General features: G+C 36.4%; 1 pseudogene; it reads right to left on the bottom strand.

Moving 5' to 3' along the window:
• Positions 1–10817: 10817 nt before the first annotated feature.
• LOC110462994 lies at positions 10818–12847 on the bottom strand (annotated as a pseudogene).
• Positions 12848–13106: the final 259 nt, after the last annotated feature.

Here is a 13106-nt window from a genome sequence, read left to right as displayed (position 1 = left end):
AGTGGCTTTTGAGCACCAGAAGGCTTTTTTTCCGACTGGATCAGACATGCATGACGAGTGACGTCAGACAGCTGCGTTCAAATTCATAAATACATAAAGGTGACAGTTATTAGAGTCAAGAGATGAGTAAATATGATTGAGAAATAGAAATTGAACTATGTCTATAATATTTTATCTTCGAGTTGCATACTAGTATAATATCCTAAGCAGAAACTTAAATGGAAATAAAAAAGCTAGCAATGCGAACGGTCAAGACAAGAATCATAATGATATTTTTTTAATGAATCTTTTTAATTTAGAAATAGAACCCCGATTTGCAAGAATGGTTAAATGCAGTATAACCTATAACTATAGCTAGTAGCGTATACGGTTCTGACCGAGGCCATCCTGGTCAGTAAATCAAATGGAAATAATTTCTGTGGTCATTTATCGACTACACAAAGTAAGCAATGCGAATGGCCAAGATTAGCGTCACATGTAATGATTTTTAAATAGGAAAGTACTTTACTTCAAAAATGAAATACTTAAAACATACTTCTTATAACGAACACGATCCTCGGCGGGGACATCATGATGAGAAAATAAGATGTATATTTCCATATATCTAACCATTTATATTGTCAATGTAGGTAGCAGTGTCTATAATCATAAAAGGGGTCGTATCTATAAAGCAATACAATCCCAATTTAGAAGAATGATTATAAGCCGTATTGTCTATAACTATGTAGCTAGAAGCGTATATACGGTCCTGACCGGGGCCATCCTGATCAGGAAACCGCGTGCTCATTATATTCGAATTAATTCATCAAATACTATAGCTGGGTTGAGAATCAGGTAGGACGATATATTCCTCAAGCATCTATATCATTGTATTCTTACGTATTATTTATATTATGCGTCCCGTCCGAAGTATGCTGAACTCAGGGCTTTTATCATTCATACCTTATCGTGAAAAAAATTGCTGCACGAAACTGTTAATCTGATATCACCGTGCACATGTACATGTTTATGAATATCAGCGTTTGCCTTTTTCATCAATTCTTGCCCGTATATTTACTCTTCATTCAAGATTACTTAAATGGTCTTGCGACCATATCCCTGTCGAATTTCAGGTTTCATTAGGCTAGATGTAACCATAATTTAGAACTTCAGATAATTTTGAACATATTGTATAGTCAGATATGACAGCTAACGTGAAAGACAAAGAAATGTTTATAATGCTTGAAAATATATATTTGTTTTTGTATTGCCGACATGTCAACTACGTTTTTGGTGTTTTACCAAACAAACAAAAACAAAAAACGGAAACAACTCTGTTGTTTGTGCTTGATATTGTTAAAATATTCAATGATTGTTTTAATGATTGCAAATGTATAAACAAACGTATGGATTTGGTATATATTCACGAAATATAGACATACACATGTATGTTGTACAAATGAAGTATTGTAATTGTATTATGTATTCATAATTTCACCTCATCTCCTGTTGTAGACTGGTCGTATAAATGGTTTGACAATCTGTCATTGAAGCGATCGATAATGCATGTAAGACGTCCATTTAAATATTTAATATTTTATAGAACCCAGAATGTAATCAATTACATCAAATTACATTGTACCTGAATGTTTTTCTCTGTTGTTTGTGTAGTTTAAGATACGTCTGGAAGGGGTGATTGTTATCAAATAAATGATTGTTAAGGGCTTGAGGATTCTGATGTACCGTCGCAACCATCTTTTGATTGGAATGTTTGTATTAAATGCAACTTGCATGCTTACTGGTTGCTTATTGGCAAGTTGGAGAAGTTGGATCGAGTGGTAGTGTTTAAATATCAATATCTATATGGTAAACGCGCCGGGAGGTGTTACATATGTGTAGCAGTTGGGGTGTTTCTTATGCTTACTGTATAATCATTTTTATATATGCCACTGAAGATCAGTATTTGCTGTTTGGTTCATCGGTGGCATGCATCGGATGTGATCCGGTTACCTCATCAAAGGTTTTGGGGAAAGGGCAGTGGCGTTCGTCGTGAGTCCGTCAACAAGTTCTGGAAACCGGAATAACAGCAAGACCTGGACACATGCGAAAGTGATAGGGAGTCAAAATGGACAAATTAAGGAGCTACTAATAGCCCATCCCTCCTTTCCCCCCACCCCACCGCAACAACTATATAATGAAAGATGAGGGGGAAATATGTGAATAGAGACTGTGCAATTTCTGATTATTTCAATATTCTAAAAACGGAAATAAAAATGATCTGAATTATGAGCAGCTAATATAATTTCCAAATAAACATTTTAGCGCCGGACCCAATTAAAAAAAAAACATACGTCCAAAATGATCACACTTATCTAGTTCTACTGACATAATTTTCAGCACACCGTATGTTTGCTTGAGACAGGTAAATATGAAAATAAGGGGATTCTTTTGTAATTGTTCACACAATATTGAAGATGAGTATGACTTTAATTTAGTATGGTTTATCAAGAAAATTATTGTGAAATTCCTTTTAAAAAAAGTCTTTATTAAAACTAATACAGCTATTGAATATAAAAAAAACGTTAAAAGAAATTCACAGTTATAAATTTAACCATGCCCGACAATAATGTGCATAACGCACGCATTTTTATGTGTTGTTTCTCGGACACAAATAATAATGAGCAATAGTTGTGTTAAATATAAAAAAAAATCCTCACGGATTAACATAGACGTGTGCCTAGCTCAAAGGCCTGACCTGGGACTGACAAATAACATGGTTACAGTGTAATATCATATCAAATCATTATCAGGTGATTCGTTATCCAGGTAAACCACTGGCTACCTAATCTCTAAACAAAGTTTATGTGACAGGTCAACAGCCAAACTTGCCAAAGTTTGTGTGAGGTCCTGCTCTATACAGTTAGGTGCAACATGATATGTCTCATGTGTGTGTTTACATTTACAAGCTGTGGAAAACAAAAACAATTAACAGACACTATCGTTCAGAATTATAATTTTGGTTTTAATGATCTCAACATTTTTTTTTTTAAATAATATTATTCCATAAAGTCCATTCTATTTACAGCTATTCCCACTTATGTCCCATGTATGGCTATCCTTGGATTTGGGTACAAATTGTTTATCAAATTGGATTATAATTTCAAATACGGAAACACTGTTGGATGGATTTTTGTGATTTCAACTTTGGCTTTGATGTTGATTCACTTATACATATATGTAACAGTGATTTGTCTTTCGAGTTTGGAGTTTATATATTATTCATTGTTTCTGGTAGTGGATTGATTTGTTTTTGTCTCAACAGCAATAATATATGCTATTCGAAAATAATGATATACATACCAGATATTATTTTACTAAATTACTTATTTTACTTACCCCCGCAATTTTTTCCTAAGCCCTGTCTGAAATTAAAGATTACCTACCTGGTTGCAGAATTATCTGGGTCCCAGTAAAGTTGTAAAACTTGATTTTTTGCAATTTTGCGTCGTGTGCTGTTGTCAAAATTTTACCTCCTGTAAAGCTAGCTTTTCATGTGTATGCACCCTTTCGGATTATGGCCAAAATTTTATTCTCGAACCAAAAAAATCTTCTTTCTTTTTTACAAATGTGAAGCTCACATAGCCCACTTCATCATGCTTATACCAATTTTAGTACAGTTTTATTTTTATATTTTTTTTACATATCATTATACAGGGGGTAGCCATTTAACAAAAATATCACCCATGGCCACAACCCTCTACTGTATACTGCTACCAATGTAAGGTTTTCTATAATGTATACCGCTATTAATTCTATTTATGTCTTTATTCATACAATAATGTTGCTATATGTGTCTTTATATACATTTATCCCATTTAATGCTCAAGTAAATACATGTATGACTATTTAATAATGAAACAATTTGATCATGTATTTTCTTGTATCAATATCAACCAAGAGTAGGGGTTATAGGCTCACATCATTCATGAGTGGTCAAAATACCTTCAGTGCACACCCGTAGTGCTGCCCTCAAAACTAAACCTTAGGGAGCTGGCTCTGAAGCCTTGCCGGGTCAAAATTGATTGATACTGTCAATGTCCCAGATAACACCAACATACACAAATTGCCTTTGATAGGCATGAACAACAGTTCATCATCCCCTGACCCAGACAGGTCATATACTAAGCCTTATCTGACATAAGAATATTAACTGTACGGCCAGCAATTATTTTTATACCTCTGAACTACGTGACAAAGGGAAACTCTATTCACACTAAATACCTATTCAAGTAAACATATGATCAAATCGGCTTCATTAATAATAATAAAAGTAATAACATATAAAGATTCATTCGATAATATGTGAAATATGAGAAAGTATATGCCATTTGAATTTATGACATTTTCATCAGTAAAATATTAATCATTAACTAAGGTGATAACTGTGAGACCAAATGCCCCGTGGTATAATGAAAATCTCCGCGTGGAAAAACAGAAACGTAGACAAGCAGAGAGACAGTGGCGACGGACCAAATTAACCGTTCACCAACTGATTTATAGAGAGCAATGTCGGCTAGTTGGTTCACTGCTCTTTCAGTCAAAGAAGGCTTATTATTCGGAAAAAATCGAAGGATGTGGCAAGGATAAAAGACAACTTTTTAGACTCACCAAAAACCTAATGGGACAGAAAGGTGAAATTATCCTACCAAGCTGTAATTCTGAAAAAGACTTAGCAAGCAAGTTCAGTGATTACTTTCTGAATAAAATCAGCTCAATCAGGAAAAATATTACCGAAGTGAACACCTCTGCTGACATTGACATCTCTGTCATGACTGCTGACATTGCATTTGATGGGGAACCATTGACAAAGCTCTCACCAACAACCCAGGACGAGTTGCGCAACATTATCATGACCTCGCAATCGAAGTCCTGTGAGCTTGATCCACTGCCTACAGACCTATTAAAGCAATGTCTTGAAGCACTGCTTCCTTTGATTACCGCAATCATGAATAAATCATTGGTTGAGTCAAAGGTTCCATTATGTTTCAAGAAGGCACATGTCAGACCATTGTTAAAAAAGCCTGGAATGGACAAGGAGGAGTTGAAAAACTACCGCCCAGTTTCAAATCTGCCTTTTCTGTCTAAGATCTTGGAGAAGGTTGTGTCCCGGCGTTTAGAGGTTCATCTCCATGCAAACAGTCTCCATGACAACATGCAATCGGCCTACCGCATGGGACACTCTACTGAGACGGCCCTCCTACGTGTACATAGTGATATAGCTTCTGCATTGGATAACAAGTGCAGAGCGGTGCTTGTCATGCTGGACTTGTCAGCTGCATTTGACGTCATCGACCATGGCATACTTTATAAACGTCTGGAATACTCTTATGGAGTGACTGATACCGCACTATGCTGGATACAGTCATACCTGAGTGAACGACGACAGTGTGTTGCCATCGGATCTGCCACCTCACATGACAAAGTACTAGATTTCGGGGTTCCTCAAGGGTCGGTGTTAGGACCACGAAAATATTGTATGTACTCCAAACCGATTGGAGAGATTTGTCGTCGCCATAGCCTTCGCTATCATTGCTATGCTGATGACACACAAATTTACATGGTCATAAAACCACAGGACAGTTGGAATACAGTCTCAGAAAGTCTGGAAGCTTGTCTGACAGATATCAGTATCTGGATGAACGCCAACATGCTTAAACTTAATCAGGAAAAGACGGAACTAATCGTCTTTTCCCCAAAGTGTCAGCAAACAATGGCTCTCCAGCTCAAGGTTGGTGCCAGAACTATTGAGACTGTTCCAGCTGTTAAAAACCTAGGGGTATACTTTGACAGTTCTCTGAACATGGAGAAACAAGTGAACGCTATTGCCAAATCCTGTTACTACCAGATCAGGAACATCGGCTGTATTCGGCAGTTTCTAACTGCAGATGCATGCAAGATTTTGGTGCATTCACTTGTTACCTCTCGGTTGGATTATGGTAACGCCCTGCTCTGTGGTATATCTGACAAACTAACTAGTCGTCTGCAGAGGGTTCAGAACACTGCAGCACGGCTAGTTACTCGTACTCGAAAGAGAGAGCACATCACACCTGCGCTTTATTCGTTGCACTGGTTACCTGTACGATACAGGTCGCAGTACAAAATTCTGGTATACACATACAAGGCACTGAATGGAACAGCTCCTCAGTACCTACAGGAACTTGTTACCCTGTATCAGCCGTCAAGATCACTGCGGTCGGAGTCAGAATCTTTGTTGTGTGTCCCAAAATCTCGTACTGTGACCTACGGAAACAGATGCTTTGGGAGGGTTTCGGCTACGTTGTGGAATAGCTTACCATCTGCTATTAGGAAGTCGAATACCCTGGCCAAGTTCAAGAGGGACATAAAAACTCACCTCTTCACGTCTGCATTTTAGAATCTTTGCAAAGACGTCATGTAAATACCACCCTTTTATTTGTTCAATTATGTGCACATTGCTTGTTAAATGTATGAAAGTGATTGCAAGCCTTTGTTGTTTGTTTTCACAATTATAACCATTACTATTATCCATATTTTGTAAAGCGCCTTAGAGTAATTTTACAAATTATATAGGGCGCTATATAAATGCTGTGTATTATTATTATTATTGATATGATTATGCATCAGCTCAAGAATCTACTCATCTGAGGAGTTGAAAAAAACTGTAACCAACTTTTTTTTCTGTATGTGATTTTGGAAAAATGTATACAAAATGAGTTAACACATACATGTTACCATACCTGTAATTTACCAATGTTTTATCGTACAGTTCTGCTTTGTGTCGAGAGTCCGAGAAAGTTATCATCAATTATTTCATTACATTTTCTGTTAACAAGGCGTATGAAAATGCCTACAATGTACTGTTGAACGTTAAAAAATACACGCTGTTTTTCGTGACAGATATTTCGCCAGCTGTACATTTTGGGATGCACTGATTTTACATTAGAAAGTTCAATTAAACGGACGTAGTCATATCAACTGACAAATCTTCTACTTATATTATTTTATATTCAAATATACGTAAAACCTTACTTTGTAAGGCAATGCTACACATATTTAAAAGCCCATTCTTAATTCTATCAAAACATATAGCGTCAGAACAAGCATGTAAGAAACTAAGCTACTGAGGCTGATCGACTGAGATCCCAGGTGACGAGGGTTTTGAAATCACTAAGAAGAACGGGTCGCACTCCAACAATTAGGCAGAGACAAATCTATTACCATACGACCAACTGACAAGGGGAAGACAACAGTTGTCATGGACACCGACGATCATGAGGTCAATGTCATAACAATGCTACAGAACAACAAGACATGAAAAGCTGCAGACCACTCCAACTCAAAAGTTTAAAAGGCGTCTCATAGCCATCCTGTCAAAATTAAAACAAGAGAGTAAGATTACCGAAGGCCAATACAGATATCTGTATCTCACAGCAGAGAACACACATAGTATATATTTGACACACAAGATCCACAAACAGGGAAACACACTGAGGCCTATTGTGGACCACACTGGATCCATTGGTAACAATATTTCCAGATCATTAGCAGACATTCTTGGACCGCTATAGTAGGTAAATCGGAACACCATGTAAAGAATTAGAAACATCTAGCGGAAGCTATGTCTACCATCTTAGAGTTAGACAGATCATAGCGCAAAAACACAAACCTTTACATTCAGGACTTCATGTATATGCTGAATTTGTCCTGACAACAACATATTTTAGTTTCCGAAACAACAGCGCTTCGGCACTGCTATGGGTAGTCCATTGTCTCCCATTGTGGCCAATTTGTTCATGGAACAACTGGAGCAAGAATCGATAGCCACTGCCCCATATAATGCAAGAGTAGCTTATGGAAACGATATATTGACCACATACTTGAGATAATCAAGAACGGGTTACAGAAGGATTTGACACCCATGTGAACACCAAAGATGCCACTAACAACATGCGAGGAAGAAACTAACGGCACAATGCCCTTCCTAGACACTCCACTGGTTAAGAAAGAAGACGGAACCGTGAAGGTTTTGGTCTATAAAAAAAAGACCCATACGGACAATACCTGAAATTCAAATCTCACCATAATTTGCACCAGAAATTACGCGTCGTACGCACATTGCTCAACAGATGTGATACAATAGTCACAGAACAGGACAAAACACAAGAGCAGAATCACATGGCTAGGGCAATGAAAACATGTGCATAATGGGCCCTAAAAGGGGTAAAAAAAAACAGTGTCAAAGTAAGGGAATGAACAAGAAAAGACCAATCAAGGATGAGAACAAAACCAAAGGTCAAGTGGTCATCCCGTATATAAAGGGTATATCCGAAACCATCCAGAGGATATATCGCGGTAATGGCATAGCAACAGCCATGAAGCCCAACAAGACGCTTCGCAATATCCTAGTACACCATAAGGATAAAACACCTAAAGAAAACGTCGCAGAATGCGTATACAAAATCGGATGCAAAACTGCAACGCATCGAATATTGGAGACACTGGAAGGCGATTTGGGGTCCGTCTTGGTAAACACCGGAAAGATACGGAAACCCAAGAAGGTAGGAAATTCACCAGATCAGAAAGGAAGCACTCGGAGTCGGAGATAAATATTACGGCAATCACAGACCCTGCCACACAGAAAAATCATGTGATTGACTGGGATAAATCCAAAGTTTTGGACAGAGAGCAGAGCGTAGCTGAATCGAGTCATAACGGTACATATATAACAACTATTGTACATACGCTTACAGCATAGCTGAATCGACATAGATTTTGTAGACAACTCGTACACATTTTACACCTTTGTGTGCATACGCTTCACTGGTCATTTGTCTGATGAAGGTGACAGTGTACATGTCGTACTAGTCATCGAAACGTCACCTAGAAAATCTTATTGGTTGTGTAAAAATAACTTTTCATAATTGAATTCAATTCATTGTACCTATCTTCAATTGAATTGAACCTAGGTACAAATACAACTAATTCAATTAGTTGAATAATTAATTAAATATATGTTACTTTGGCGTTCCGTATATCTATGAAACGCCAAATTAACATATATTCAACTAATTGCACATATCAAATAATTGAAGAAAAGTACAATTCAATTGAGGATAGGTTCAACTCAATTGAAGATAGGTTTAATTCGTCATATTTGAACCAATCTTTAATTGAATTGAACCAATCTTCAAATGAATTAAACATATCTTATATTTATTTATTTATTTATTCGAAGGGAGTTCAGCATATTTAAATGTTTATTTGCCTTCATATGTCATAAGGATACATATAATTAGATGACCCGATGTTAAGTGATATGTAACAGTATTTCAATTGTAGCCATATACAGATCAATAATAAACTGGTAGAACATTCAAGTGTTTGTAGGTGTGTTCAACAACAAAACCACGTCAATGTCTACATACTTAAATCTTAAAGTTAAAGCAATAAACTTTATTTATTGCTGCAGTCTCCGTGTACTGGTTTTACAACTCAACTTGTTTAGATGTCGATCGTGGTGATAACAACAACTTATCTGCAGCTATTGGGCATTGGCCGTCCTAGTCTCGTTCAACCAGACTCTTGTTGCCTGCACAAGCTCTGAGAGTCTGGTCAAACCCAGTGCTTTCGTTTTGTGACATAAAAACGAGGCTTATCAGAATTCTGGTAAATGATTTCATAGGTCGAAGGTTCAAGTTCAAGTTCTTTATTAACTTTAAGTCTTAAAGTGTAAACATATATTAAACAGGATATTTACATATGTACAAAAGCCACATTGGTCACAGGAGAATGAACAATACACACATACAAATTGTCATATATCTGATCGGCGCTTATTTTAAGTCAGAATTTGAGTGGCGCAAAATTACCTCAAATATATTAATTCATGAAAAAACTACCTGTTCATGCATTCCTGTTTTCACTATAACTAGAAAATGCTTCAAAAAGAATGATTTCATGTATTTTCATTGGATATTTTACAATAATTCATGAAGCTAACAAGGCTATTGATACAAGTCAAGCCAGATTACCTGAGTGAGAACTTGTAGGTGTTTTGAATGGTGTACAGGTAAAATCTTACTTGCTTTGCATGCTTTTTCCAACATCAGTCAGCCTTGTTGGTTTTGTGCTCAGTTATGATTTATTCAGTGGAAATATATGGCAATATTCTGGAGATATGACACATTTTCTTATATTGTTCTCGATAATAGTGAATACGGGTACTTCATGAATGCATGTATAGGTAAGTTTTTTTCATTAATTTCATTATTCATTGAAATGTTTAATGAAACGAAAGTAAAAACACTGCACTCTGGTGATGGTAAATTTAAAGTACCGTGTTTGACCAGACTCTTGAATTACACGTGATCAAGCGTCTGGTTGAACGAGACTATGACCGTCCCAGAATGTCACCCAAGATGACACCTAAGTAGGATAACTGAACCTTAAGATAGGAGTAATGAATAACACCTAGACCCATTTCACGGACAACAACCAACAACTTTGGCAAATACCGTAGTTTACTTTCCTGTGTTTACAACTACTGCAATTAAATAGCTCATATATGATGTTAATTATAAATTCAATCAAGGGAAACAGGCAAACTAGAATGTTAAAGCACTTCAAAAGTCTGTAGTTGTTTATATTATATTCCGATTTTCAAAGAAATACTTTTAAGTGGAAAAAAAGGAAATCTTATTTTGAAAATCAGAAGTTCATTGGACAAACCTATTAGAACGTCATATTCTTTTCAACAAACGTTAACTATGTAATTCAAGTAGAAACATAAGGCAGTGGAATTCAACTTGTTCAGATAATTTTTAATATTATCTTTAAAGAAATGTAAGACGAAAAATATTCATGCCTTTCATATCCGGCATTGATTGCAAATCCGCACCGGATGGTATTTTTTCCACAGCACTTAGCTTGGCTGCACTACAGCCTTGCCCGAATCCTTCCTCAAGATCTTCAATAGAAACGTAAAATGGAGGACCTTTGTTCGGATCTCGATCTGGTGTTTCGAGCAAGTAACCAATACCTGGATGTATTAGTGTTTTCATGAGCTCGATATACCTTTTCTGGTCTGCAGGTGTCATAGCTTCTAATGAGCCTCGATCCCAGATGCCGCTAAATCCAGATTCTACTTCCGTCGAAAATAAAAACAAGTCACAGCAATAAAGCTTGATTTTGTTGTCATGTGACCGGTATAGCTTCCCTTTCAAAGCGGGGACGTCCTCCGTGATATAGTCAATATTTTGTTCAGAAAAAAATTCCTTCACTGCAATTTCAGAGGCTTCCAATCCGACAACTTCGTTCCCTCTGTCTGCTAGCCATTTGATATCGACAGTCTTCCCACAAAGGGGTACAAATATTTTGTTCTTTGCTGTCGGTGACGAGGTCAGTATATCCAGATATTTTTCCAGTGCTTCGTGGACCTCACTTTGATGCCAGGGAACGGTATTTTTCTCCCAACAACCCATCCACCCTTCCATTGTTTTGTCGTCCATTCCAGCTATCAGCACGTGGTCGTAGACCTAAATCAATTGAAATATATTCCGTCTTTGCGTATTGCAGAGCTATCTTCTCTTGGGAGCAGGTATTGATTGTTACGTCATTGGTTTGTGTGAGAAAATTACGTCGTTTTCTCAAAAATTGATGACGTTACTCTCACAAACAAGTGACGTAACAATCAACACCTGCTCCAAAGAGAAGATAACTCTGCAATACGCAAAGACGGAATAGATTAATTTAGTCCATGCCAGCATATTACTATTTTATTGGTGTGCGAGGCGTTTGTAAATTGATGAAACCGGTGGCATGCCTTTTAAGCACAACATCAAACTGGTTACCTATACATTTACAGTTGTGTTACGATCGTAATAGGACACGCACTTTCTCCTGTTTTTTTTACGAACGAATATTAAACATGGCCCTTACCCTCATCGAATTAAGTTCACTTCAACCCTTTTAGGTATACTGGCTGTGAGGATAAATTTATAATCTTAGCCACTCCAATTGCAACTGAAATCTATTTGAGGTATTTTAAATCGGAAATATAAGTTGTGTTTTGTTCGTAACATTTGACCTGGTATCTGTGTTACATAAGCAACATTTACAAAAATGTATCAAATGTCCATTGGCTTTTACCTAACTCTTAAGTTATAAAACTTTAATGCAATTAACTTTAATAACTACAAAATTAAATAATTTCTATGTTAATATGTGATATCAAATATGTGCATTTTTTTACGTAGTAGTTTCGTGGGTAACTGTGTCCTTATTGAAGTCTTGCATTTTTCTCTCAAAATAACTAGTTACAAAGATCTCCAATTTTGAGAAAACTGTATTATTTGTTCAACTGGAATAATAACCTAATTACTGAACAAATTACCTGACAAATAAATACAAAAAAACACATTCTGAAAATTTGGTGTTGAAGTCAAACTTTCTGGAACATGACTGGATTTTGCCTCATTATATACGAGACCTATAATACGTGTAAATCTACAGGACTAGAAATTGAAAATAAAATATGGTACTGATGACACCTATTGACAGATCCAATACAATGCGATATAAAATTATAACTATGAAAAATACACTACTCTGTAATCGTTCTTTCGTAATAACCACTAACCTTGTTTATGAACCTCTGTGAACAACCTTTCGTAAACAGCGTTCAGCTTACTGTGTACAGAGACGTATAATGTATTTATACGTCTCTGCTGTGTACTACGCTGTTGGCTGTGTATCGGCTACATATGTAGGTCGCGTTCCACATATACAGGCCTACGAGTAAGGACATGCATGGCAGCGCTGGGTAGCACTTGATGTGGTGGTAGGTAAATACTGTACGCTATGGCAAGCCAAGTTGTCATTTATGCATGGAGCAATGTTGATCCAGTACTTAACCAAATTATATAAGATATCTTATTTAATTATATAAGATATCTTATATACTTTATGAGATATCTTATATACTTTATAAGATATCTTATATAATAAATGAGATATCTTATATATTTTATAAGATATCTTATATACCTTTCTTTATAAGATATCTCATAAAAGATATAAGATATCTTATA

This window comes from Mizuhopecten yessoensis, unplaced genomic scaffold (genome assembly GCF_002113885.1).
Source record: "Mizuhopecten yessoensis strain PY_sf001 unplaced genomic scaffold, ASM211388v2 scaffold10849, whole genome shotgun sequence".
In the NCBI taxonomy this organism is placed as follows: domain Eukaryota; kingdom Metazoa; phylum Mollusca; class Bivalvia; order Pectinida; family Pectinidae; genus Mizuhopecten; species Mizuhopecten yessoensis.
Note: the sequence above shows the minus strand (reverse complement) of the source record. Positions and strands in the feature narration are given on the sequence as shown.